The sequence below is a fragment of the Alligator sinensis genome, unplaced genomic scaffold (genome assembly GCF_000455745.1).
Source record: "Alligator sinensis unplaced genomic scaffold, ASM45574v1 scaffold989_2, whole genome shotgun sequence".
Lineage (NCBI taxonomy): Eukaryota > Metazoa > Chordata > Crocodylia > Alligatoridae > Alligator > Alligator sinensis.
Window position 1 is genome coordinate 110,255 of NW_005842162.1, and position 12,469 is coordinate 122,723.

At 46.2% G+C, this 12,469-nt stretch overlaps 1 long non-coding RNA gene across 1 annotated transcript in view; it reads right to left on the reverse strand.

The window, feature by feature from the left end:
- LOC106722305 overlaps window positions 1-12,469 on the reverse strand; it is a 29,187-nt gene that overhangs the window by 1,767 nt on the left and 14,951 nt on the right. The window lies entirely within an intron of this gene.

Here is a 12,469-nt window from a genome sequence, read left to right on the forward strand (position 1 = left end):
AAACAAATTAGATAAAAACGTGCGCACTGATGATCCTCCTAGGGATCCATAGTCTTCTTGGGTCTCACTAAAGACCTCATCCACCATGCCCTGCTGAAATCAATGGGGAATGTTGCTGTTGGCTTCAAAAGTCCCCCAGGGTCTTTCCTGTTTAGTAAGAGAAATCCCCTCAGCTTTGCTCCAAATAATTTGGTTAAGAATCTGGTTCACACCTTTCATAGTCTGCTGGAGAACATTTAAGCATGCAGCCTGTGTGGTAGTGATGAGAGTGTATGCAGCCTATCCAGAATGACTGGGAGTGGGAGCATTAGCATGAGAGTAGCTAGACCAAACTGAGAAGTAGCTTCCTCTTGCTCAGCCAACCTCAGCTTTTCTCTCATTAAGCAAGAGGATTTCTGGTCTTGCCCAAGTTGCATCAGAAGCAAACTGAAAGATGAAGTCCAGGAGCAAATAATGATGACCTTAAAGATGAGTTGGAGGGGGAGGGTGGAATGAATGGTGAATGAAATTGCAGCTCCACTTGAGGGTGATCACAGAATTCCCATTGACTTTAATGGGCACCAGCTTTCACCCTCCATTTCCCAATTAGCTGTTAGGGCATCAGAACCATGGAAAGAACCAAATTCTGTGGTGATACATTTACCACACTTGACCTGTGGTTCTTGTCCGGCTATGTGTATTGCCTTTAGGAGTGGAACTATCTCTGGGGACGGCCTGAAGCTCGCTAAATACCTGAAAGGCAATTATAGAGAGGAAGGAGATAATCTCTGTGGCCATAGGGGACTGGACTAAGAGAAATGACCGCAGCAGATGAAATTTAGGTTGGAGATTAGAAGCGACTTTCTGACTATGAGGATGGTCAAGCGTTAGGAAGACTACCTAGAAAAGTTGTGGAATCTCCATCCATCCCTGGACATGTTCAAGAGTTGGTTGGACAGACACTTGGCTGGGATGGATTAGTCAGGGATAATCCTGCCTTGACTAGGGGGCTGGACTAAATGACCTTATGATCTGCATGTATATTTTGTTTATATGAGTGAATGGAGCCACTTTTCCCCCCAGCACCACACAGCTTCGTTTTATATTGCAGTAGTGCCCAGATGCCAGCCAAGATCAGGGCTGTATTGTGCTGGATGCTATGCATATGTGTATGCGTGTGCACATGCAGAGTTGATGGCAGTCCCTGCCATAAAAAGCTTCCCTTTTGCTTCCCATTGGTAAGCAACAGTGATTTGACCTCCTACCATAGGTTTGACAAATACTGGATTTGCAGCTGGTAACTACTTGGAGGTTTGGGCCAGATGAGAATACTTTTGCTCACAAAGGGAGCAATTTCTCCTATGGACAGCCCTACTGAAGCATGAGTAAGGGATTCAGTCTGGCCTTCTGTGTTTTACTGGACTCCTGGTTCACTAGGCAGGGCAGTGGGATTCAGCAATATGTAGAAACACATTTACTAGATAAAGTCGGCCTCTCATAAACCTCACTATGTCACAGGCTGGAACTGTGCTTGGATGGGTTTCCAAATCTACCTATGGGAAAGGGCCCTTTTCTGGAATCTACCACCCACTGTCCTAACTGTAGCATAAACCATATGCCCAGGGTGTCTTAAATGCAAGCACCAAACCTTGATAACCTCATCACTAGAAGTAAACTTCCTATGACCCAAACCACACCAAATGGATCCAGACCATGCCAGGACAAGAAATGTAAAACCTAACAACACATCTCCACTAGTCCCACAATAATGACACCCATGACAGAACCAGCACCATTCCTGGATCTTACACCTGCACCTCCAGAAATGTAATATATGCCTAGATGGAAAATATGTAGGAGAAACAAAATTATGTACCAAAATGAACGCACATTGAATATCCATCAGAGGACAAAAATATCCAACTACCTGTGGTGCACTTCTCACAAGACAATCACTCCCTCTCTGATCTCTCAGTTTTAATCTTCAAAGGGAACAAAATACCTTCCATAGACAAGCCTACAAACTTCACTTCATAAATCTACTGGATACAAAAAATCATGGACTGGACATTGGATTTATGACACATTACAACCTGCATGACATATTATACACCAAATAACCTGCCTTTTTGCTGACAGCCTGAATTCCTTCACACCTTTCCCTCCCCTTCTCTCTCCTCTTCCCCTATCTCTACCCTTTGTCTTCCAAACTTCCACTCATTTGCATCTTCACAGACATCTGCTTACCCTAGCTTCTTTTCTATTTTGGAGACCTCAGAACAGCAGCAGAGTCTCACAATGCCTGAGGAAAGGTGTTTGTGCCTGAAAGCTTGCAAAGAATTTTTCCCAACTATTTAGTTGGTCTAATAAAATATATCACATCTCCCCAAAGAATCTTGCCTGTCTATGTCCTTAGACCAACACGGCTACAACCAACAACCTTGTATCCCATAATGTGCTCAAGTGAAAAGTTTGCTCTAGGAGATTTAGACAATAGATTAATAGATTTCTAAGGCCTGAAGGAGACCTTCTGATAATCTGGTCTGGCTTCTTATACTACATAAGCCAGAGGATGGACCTCACCCAGGTTTTTGCATAAGGTCCACATTTTGGAGTTCAGCTAAAGCAATGGCTCTCAACCAGGGTACTGCAGCACCCTGGGTGCTATGAGATCCTTTTAAGGGTACTGCAGAGCACCAACACCTATGTAAGATTCACAAGATAAACCAAGAGATTTCAAATAGGAATCCAAAGTATCAAAAACAGTCCGACCTGTTGTACTCTTTCTGAGTTCTCTGCAGCAAAATAATGTCTCTATTATTTTTTTTTAGTCAAAAAACAAGTGAGAGCTAAGAGCTGGCATTTTTCCAGGGGTGCTTTGAGTCTTATAAGGGGTGCCTTGAGTCTAAAGAAATTGAGAACCACTGAGGTGAAGTATAGGGGCTTTTACAAATAGACATCCAGTTGTGGAAAGTCAGGAAAGTCATTTCAGTGATTAATCACTCTCCCTGGAATAAAAGCTCTGCCTTATTTCTATCCTGAATTCTTGTAGCTTGGGGGGGGGGTCTCACTAGTGAATCCTCTCATACTGCCCAAGAGCCCTTTGGTCTCAGATATGTTCCCTTGTAGGTTGCATGCCAGTTGCAATCAAGTCAACTCTTGAGTTTTCTTTGATAAATTAAACTGGAACTTAGCCAACTCTTTGGTTGTGAGTCAGGGCTTTCAGGCCTCATGCTCTTATTCTTGCATCTTTTTTCTGAACTCTTTGCATAGTTTAACAAGTACCTTGTGAGTCAGCAAAGGTATACTTAAGGCAAAACAGTAATGAACTAAACTCGGCGCAACTAATGAACTTGCAGGTGTTGCTCATGGGGAAGAAGAACCTTATGCTACCTGACGCCTGTTCTATTCCAACCTAAACAATTGATTGTGCAGATGAGAGGTGGGAGGAGAATGGGGTAGTGACTCAGTGATATGAGAAAAAGTGATGGATCTGTGAAGGAGAAGATAATGGAATCCAGAGAGATATTAAGAGCAGAAGGGAACACTGGAGGTTTAGAGGAGATGTGAGTCTGTGAGTAATTCTAAATGATCTTTGTCAGGAAAAATATCTGTGGAAGCAAAGATAAATAGAGTCATCACCTCCAGAACTCCAGGCTGTTGACATGAGTATTTCAGGTATTGCCATTCTCCCAAAGCAGCCACCAATGCCTGAAGCCAGAATAACAATTCCAATGCTAGCGTATTATCTTGTTGGGCAGGTTTCTTTGATTCATGGTATCCAGACTGACCCATGTGCTCAGTCTGCCACAGAAGCACTAAGAAGGGAAGGGGCAGTCAGGTAGAGAAACACTCTTCATTTGAGAGGTGGGGGCTTGGGCAGGGAATAGAAAACTACCATGGCCAAGACAGTGAAGTCTAACAAGGAAGGAGCTGATGCAACCACACTCAGCCCAATTCTTGATCCTCTTAGCTCGTGAGAGTGCTTCCTCAGTGGATGAGACATACCATCAGTCAGAAAGTGACACCGCCCTTCATTCCTCTACCCTTCCCTTGCCCAGAAGCACTCCCGACCGTGAGAAAGTTCTGACATGTAAAGGAGCTTCCTCCAGCAACGCCTCACTTACAGTCAGCTGAAAGGTGAGTGACACCCTCTGCAATAACTGGTTATAGAAGGACAGCAAATACTCACTGATGCATTTACCTGCCCACGCCTGGAGTGAGAATGCTGCACTGTCTCCTGCTGCCATTTGCTTGGTTTTCCAGCAAACCATGCAACAAATATACCCCAAAAAGTAGAATATGTTTACATCAGCCCCATCACAACGTGTGTGCGCGTGCACGTGCGATTGTGCTGTCTCAGAATCCTCATAGCAATAGAGAAACGTCAGGTTGTTGGGCATTTTGACTCTAAGGAGCTCCTGGGAGGCCAGATGTTATTTTGGGAGCTGCTCCAATTCTCTGGAGAGTTGCTGGGTGGTAGAAGTGATTATTTAAATGTGGCACTAAGCCACAAAAGACCCCCCCCCCCCCCCCCACAGGCCCGTGAGTACTGTGGAAACCCAGGGGACTTTAACACACAGCTGTTCAAAGGGCTTGGTCAAGAGCCCTGCTGTACACCCACATGTGGAGAGAAAGGGAGACCCATAATTCCTCTGCCTCACTGGAACTTGGATGCAAGGAGAGGGATTGATATCTGGTTGTTGTTCCCCCTTTTGCATGGGTGTGTAAGCTGTGACATGGAATGAAGCTGTGGCTCAGTCCTTCACAGTGCACCTGCTAGCACCCAGGGCTGAAGGGACAAGAATTTGCCCTAGTGATGATTCCTTCCCCCAAGCTACCAGGACACAGAGGAGAATGTCACTGTTATGGTCTGGTTCCTGCCAAGCTCCCATGGCAACATAGATGCTTGCTGTTTCTTGCACAGACATGATTACAAGTGCAAGGATCACCCACACCCACCAGTTCTTACAGTGATGTACAGGCCTCAGTTTTCCCCTCTGGCTGAGCTGATGGGAAAAGTACATGTGGCAGTCGGGGGAGGGGGGTCAGAAATCATTTACAGCTCCATGATGTGGAGCCACTTGGCTGCACCTGGCTTCTGATAGAGCTCCATGTACCTGTGTTGCCAAAGCCTTGTCCACCACTGACTCCCTGCTTGCACTTCCCTGGGTAAACAGCATCGTGGATGCAAGGAGGAAGAGGAGCCACCTCCATTTTTAGGAAGAATTCCCGAGGAAGGGTATGGTCTCCATGGGGAGCCTGAGGTTAGGCTGGGCAATGCTGTTTTCCCATCATGCTCTGAGGAGTCCAGGCCACAGCACTCATGAGGAAAATCACGTTCCCTCAATGTCATTCTGCAGTTCAAGGACAGAGCCGAAAGCCTATTTCTATGCCTCCTACACAAACCACTGGGAGGATGCTATGGGCCATGCCCTTCTCCTCCCCAGCCCTGGGCTGAGTTCCATGTGCCTCATGTGTTTCTGCAGGTGCCAGAGCACTGAGAGACCTGTTGAGCATTCATAGTACATGTGACACAAAGGGCTCCCTGCAGAGCCCCATTCCACATGGGTGGGGATTGCTCAGGGTTGTGAATAGCTCTGCTAACCCCACTTGGGGTGCCAGTGGGTGCCTGGCTGCCAAGTATTATCGAGTCATTTGCATCTTTGCTCAAACCTTAGTGCAGGGGAGAGGCTCATGTAACTTCCAGAAAGCTTGTTGAAGTCTATCCCAACCATGCAGTTGGTCCAGTAAAAGATATCACCCACAAGAATCCTTGCCTGGACCATCATAGCTATAATGTCACTCCAGTACTACTAAAAGCCATGCCTTGTGCCAGACTCCATTGCTGTCTTGCCCATCCTCCAACCATCACTGCCTTTCTGCTTGCCTGCTCTGTGGAATGCCCCTACTTCTAACCTGCAAATGCTTCCCACTTGGTGCTACGGAAGTTGGGTGCTGCTTCATGGCAGGGCACACAGGTAGGAAGCTTGCTTCCCCTGGGCCACATGCTAGGAAGGGTAAGTCAGCCAGGATGCAGGGGACATGGGCATATGGTATCTGGATCCCTGTGCCTGGGCCTTAGCAGAGAGCATTTGTCCAGGGCGGGATGTCTGGAGCTCTCCCACAGAACCGCCCTGCTGCAGCAAGACCTGGAGCAATCCTTGCCTCCGCCGAGCTCCTGCCTCCACCCAGCTGTGACTCTCTTGAAACAGCTCATTCTCACCCAGCAGTGCTGCTCTCTGTATGCAAGCAGACTTAGGTCTGGGTTCCCTTGTACTTGTCTCAGAGCCACAGGGTCAATTTGGCTGTGGAACTGCAAGCTGGGCTACAGTCAGAGGATTTGTCTGCTCAGTCCCAGGTTTGGAATCATCCTTGCTGGTAGTGTTGTCTGCCCCATGAGATGCCTACCTCTACTTTCAGATCCCAGCCTGAGCTCTGTCCTGCTGAGTTACACATCACACCCATAAGACCCTTTTTTCACCCTTTTGCCATGAAACCTCACATGTTGGGAAGTTCTCAGCCCTGTAACCTCTGTGCTAACTATGATTCCTCCTTGGTAATTTCCTGGGATCGACCATCCAGCTTTCAACACTGCTCTCCCTCCAGCCACTATTTCTTTTATCTGCAGATAGGCCACTTCACCAATAAGCATGCACTGAATCATGATACCCAAGGCAAAGAAGAGCTGAGGAAGTGCCTGGAGCTATAAGTATGCAGGGTCTTCATACCAGGCAGTTTACTCAGTGGTTAATCACACACTAGCTTCCTTCTCATTGCCTTTTTACAATGCTCTTATCAATCCTTGCAGGCAGGCTGCCTCTCATGCTCTGCTCCCCACTGAAAGCTTGGGTGCTGTCAATCCCTAAGATTTGTGGGGGGTGGATTTCTTCTGACAGCTACATGGGGCACTTGCACATTTTGCTCTGAGTCAAACTTCAGGAGGTGGTGGGATACAGCTAACCATGAATGAGTCATCTCCCCCAGGGTGGTGGAGCACAGAAAAGAGAATGGACATGCAGCAGGGGAAAATAAATGCCAGCAGAAACAAGCAAAGGAAGCAAGGTTGAATCAAAAGTTAGTCACTGCACCTGGAGAATAGGAATGCTATCTGACAAACCAGGGAGGGAGAGAGGCAGCGTATATACCTTACAAGGCATGCAGCCAACCAATCCCACAATGGCATTATAGTTCATATGGGCCTCACCAGGCTCTCCCCCTGGCATTTTGGCTTCATGCTAATCTCATGTGTCCTATTTTTACTCAGGTGCACCTCCATTGACTTCACTGAAGACGTTCCTGAAATGTGTTCTTGCCTAATCTAGGTTCCTACTTGATGCTCAACACCACAGTGTTGGGGCACCTTCCACAATGGTAAGGTGGCCCCATAAGATGTCTTCCTCTCCCTGCTCCCTCCAGTTAGTACCATCTGGACCTTTGGTTCAGTGCCTGAAGAAAGCCTGGCTCCCAAGATCCAGGCCTGAATTCTGAGGTCTGAATTCTGCAGGAAGCAACCTTTTGGTGAGGTCCAAATTGCCCTTCCATGTCACCATTGTGGGGACTTGAACTCCTGATGGCACCTCTGCCATTGCAATCCAGAAAGCAAATGGCCCCCATGCTGAACTGATAAAAACAACCTTGTTTCATGTAGAATCATGTGTCTTCCATACTCTGGGAAGAGGAGATCTCTGTGCTCCCAGCAGGGCAAAAAGGAGAACTACAGTCCATCTGAACAGAGGAAGGTGTGTTACACCAGCCTTGTTAGAGATACATGTAACCCAGGTCTCCCAGTGACCAAGACTCAAAATCCAACAGGGCGACCTCTCTGCTTGATACAGTCGGTCTTAACAGTGGTTAGACTTTCAGTGGAGATCAGGGTTAGCACACTGAAATGCATCATTTTTAACAAGAAATGATCAGTTTCCTACGGGATACAATGCAGGAGACAAGCATCAGTTGAGGTCACCAAATGAAAGGTTCAGAAGTTTGTTTCTTATTTTGTTGTAGTTACTTATTTACTTATGTATTTATTTTTGTTGCATGCTTTACACTTGCTGCCTTCTCTCTTGCCTGCTCAGATGTGCACACATACACGCCCAGTATGATTCACCTGGGTTATGTTCCCTGCAGCTTAGTCACTTGCATAGACAGACCACTTTCCACATTTTTCTTGAGTATAAAATCCAATTGTTTTACGGCATCTGTGCAGTCATTTCCAGTAATCTATCTCCAGTATCTAATCTATACAACCCATCAGGACTTCTAAACACCTGTCCACATAGCAGCTTGATGCTATATTGACCATCCAGAGGCATTAATTGCTGCCCTGAGTCTTCCTCATTAAAGAGACAGTCAGTAGGTGCATCTGCACGTGCACTTTAATGTGTAGTCACCTATTTTACTGTGCATTAAAGCGTTGTGGAAAATACCATGCAAATACACTAATGTGCAGTAATATAGGCTACTGCACATTAAGTGTCACTAAAAAAGCATGCTCTTTTGCTTTTGCATATTAGGGCAGCCTAATGCACATTTACTTAGTACTTCACATTGGAGGTACTAAATTTAATGCACATTAGGAAAAGTGTATTAATGCACATGTAGACGTGCCCATCATCTACTATAAGGGAGACAGTAGACCAGCTAGTTGTTTGCCACTGCCAAAAAAAACCTATTGTGATAAATGCTTCAGACACAGCCAAACCCTATATATGCACCCAGCTCTTATGCTTCCTTTGTGACCACTGGATCCACTAGTTTTGCAGCTTCCTCAAGTAGTTCCTCAGCTCCTGTCCAACTGGAGAATTTCAACAGATGTTGTGATACATTACTATTTATTTAAGGCTTTTCCTGGGTTTCATTTTTTTGATGAAGTACTCTTCAAGTTCTGTCTTTCTGCTGATCTAGTGATTAGCCTAGCTGTGCTTTTGCGTCTTTTACAAAATATTCCCTTGGTGTTGCTTTTTGGTTTTGGCTTGAAGGGCATGACGGTTTGTGTACTGTCATTGAAGGTTTCTGAGCACTTGGTGCCATGGATCTACCCCATGGAGGCGCTTGCCTCATAGAACTTGAATTTGGTATGAGCATTTCCTTTAGGGAGGATATGGAACTAAAATTTTTCACTTAATGCTCCAAGCAGAATAGGTTACAGGAAAATGCAGACCAAAAATGTGCTCTTCTAGCCCATTTCAAGTTCTGTTTCTTCCTTTTCTTGGTCCTGTTGTAGTCTTTCCTGCTTACTGGCCACAGTCTAGTGGGTGTCTACATCACCAGATCATGGAATCATAGAAAATTAGGGTTGGAAGGGACCTCAAGAGGACATCTAGTCCAACCTCCTGCTCAAAATAGGATCATCCCCAACTAGATCATTCCAGCCAGGGCTTTGTTGAGCCGGGCCTTGAAAGCCTCCAAGGATGGAGATTCCACCACCTCTCCAGGTAACCCATTCCAGTGCTTCACCACCCTTCAAGTGAGAAAGTTTTCCCTGATATCCAACCTAAACTTCACTTGCTGCTATTTGAGACCATTGCTCCTTGTTCTGTCACCTGCCACCACTAAGAATAGACTAGCTCCATCCTCTTTGGAACCACCCTTCAGGTAGTTGAAGGCTGCTATCAGATCTCTCCCCAGTCTTCTGTTCTGCAGACTAAATAAGCCCGGTTCCCTCAGCCTCTCCTCAGAAGTCATGTGCCCCACCAACCGAACTATTTTCATTGCCTTTCTCTGGACTCTCCAACTTGTCCACATCCTTTCTGAAGTGGGGGGTCCAAAACTGGACACAGTACTCCAGATGTGGCCTCACTAGTGCAGAAGAGAGGGGAATAATTACTTCTCTATATCTTCTGGCAGCACTTCTACTAATGCAGCCCAGTATGCTGTTAACCTTCTTGGCAACAAGGGCACACTGTTGACTCATATCCATCTTATTCTCCACTACCCCCCAGGTTCTTTTCTGCAGAGCTGCTGCTTAGCCAGTTGGTCCCAAGCCTGTAGCGGTACATGGGATTATTTCATTGCAAGTGCAGGACTTTATCCTTGTCGAACCTCAAGAGGTTTCTTTTGGCCCAATCCTCCAATTTGTCTAGGTTACTTTGAATCCTAGACAAAATGATACCATCAAATTGAAGGTATGATAGTTGCATGTGCTAGCCTACCTAGTGTGGGTAATAATAGTAGGAAAGACATCAGCGTAGACTTCAGAATGGGCTGGCAACCAGAGTATGTACTCAAGGGCTCTGGACCACATGAGAGTTATACAGTCTAGTTAGCCTGTAATAGCCCTATTGGTTTCAATGGATCTACCCAAGTGAGAAACCTGCAGCATTAGGCCTTATATGTTTCATGAAACTAGAAGCAAATAGGCCCCATTTCAATAAAACATTTAAGCACATGTTTAAGTTTAAACATCTTGGTGGCTTCAGTGATATGGAACTGGAAAGACAAGGCCAAGGGATACTACTGGCTTGGTTTTCATTATCTCTTACTCACAAGCTATTCACAATAGCTTTTAATGAGTGTTTCTCCATCTAAAGGTCATGCAGAGATGGGAGAATGAAAATGCCTGAAATTCAAACTGGAAGCTGTGCTAATTAGTCCCACAAATTACATGGCATTGTTTCTGTTTGCTGATCAGATTACTTCTGTAGCCAACAGGCAGGAGCTTCAGTTTGGAATTGTCCTAGAAAAGTCACATTTTGCAATGCCAATTCTGGAATTGGAGAACCACATTTTTGTTGGCTAAACCTGGAAACCTGCTTACAATGGGTTTTGAAGCAAGTCAGGTTCATATTCACTTCTTGCAACTGTTCTCCCAGGAGAGCTTATTTATTAGAACACTCCTGGAAGAGTTTCAACATGTAATGATGTCAAGAAGTAGTCACATGCAATGTTTTGTAGCATCTACCTAGCTCTACCCGCTGTACTTATATGAGTTCAGCTGCCCCTCAAGGCTGTTTGTAGGGGTGGCTGAGTGGAAAATGGAACCCTTTCACTCTCAAGTAGAACAACCTTAGAATCATAGGAACATAGAATCACAGAAAAGTAGGGCTGGAAGGGACATCAAATGTTTGTTTTACCTAATCTTGAAACCACACAAAAAACTGTGTCACCCATCTACTACGCACATTGCCTAAACCCACCAAGAACACCCTGGCCTGCCACAGGTAAAGCACGGGTATGAGTGCACTGTCAACATCCTGCCACTGCGAAGACAGGAAGTGGTTTTTTTAAATATACTTGAGAGATCCTGTTATAGAGGAAGAGAAACTCCCGCACAGTCCATGCAAATGTGACCATGGGGTATACTTCCTTCCTGGTCTCAAATGTAGCAGTCAGTTTAACCCTGGACAGAGGGACAAGACGCTCTAGACTGGAACTTCTGGGTTTTTTAGTCTCAGCAGGAGTATCGGCAAACCCCAGTCAAAGTTCCCTGATGCCTGTAACAACAAGAGGGGGAAACTATTCCTTCCTGAGCCCAGAGCAACCAGCAAAGCCCAGAAGCATGGGGGAAAAAAAAACATAGGCCCTCCACTCTGCTCTGCAACCTGGGGACTGCAAATGACACATCCTAGCTGGAGAGCCAGAATTACCCTTTCAATCACACTATCTCCTCCATAAACTAATCCCAGATCCTTTAATCTTATATAACTACGCTGGTTGTGGAGCTCTGCTGCTTTCTCCGGCTACGGGGCGTGGTCCTCTCTGATTTCCATCTTGTGTGGGGCTGCAGAGCTCTTCTCATGGTCTTGATGTGGAGCTGCTGGGCAACAATGTGCATAGAACCTTATGGTACTCTTTTCCACATTATCATAGAGTCATGAAGTAGGGTCAGAAGGGACCTTGTAGATCTGCAAGTCTGACTGCCTGCCTGGGCAGGAAGAAAACTGGGCTCAAATGACCCCAGCCAGGTAGGCATCAAGCCTCTTCTTAAAGACCCCCAGGGTAGGAGCCAGCACCACTTCCCTTGGAAGTTGGTTCCAGATCATAGCCGCCCTAACTGTGAAGTAGTTTTTACGGATGTCTAATCTGAACCTACTCTCCAACAACTTGTGGCTGTTATTCCTTGTTATCGCGGGCAATGCTAGGGGAAACAAGGTCTCCCCCAAACCCTTCTGGTCCCCCCTAGTGAGTTTATAGATGGTCACAAGGTCCCCCCTTAGCCTTCTCTTGTGGAGGCTGAACATGTTCAGGTCCCGTAGCCTCTCATTGTAGGGTCTGCCCTGCTGTCCCCAGATCATGCGGGTGGCCATCCTATGGACCCTCTCAATGTTGTCCACATCCCTCTTGAAGTGGGGTGCCCAGAACCAGACACAGTACTCCAGCTGCGGCCTGACCAGTGTTGTGTAGAGGGGGAGGATCACCTCCTTGGCCCTACTTGAGATGCACAATAGGGTCCAGTTAGCCTTGCCAACTGCAACCTCGCATTGTCGGCCCATGTTCATCTTGGAGTCAATGATGACTCCAAGGTCCCTTTCTGCCTCCGTGCTCTCCC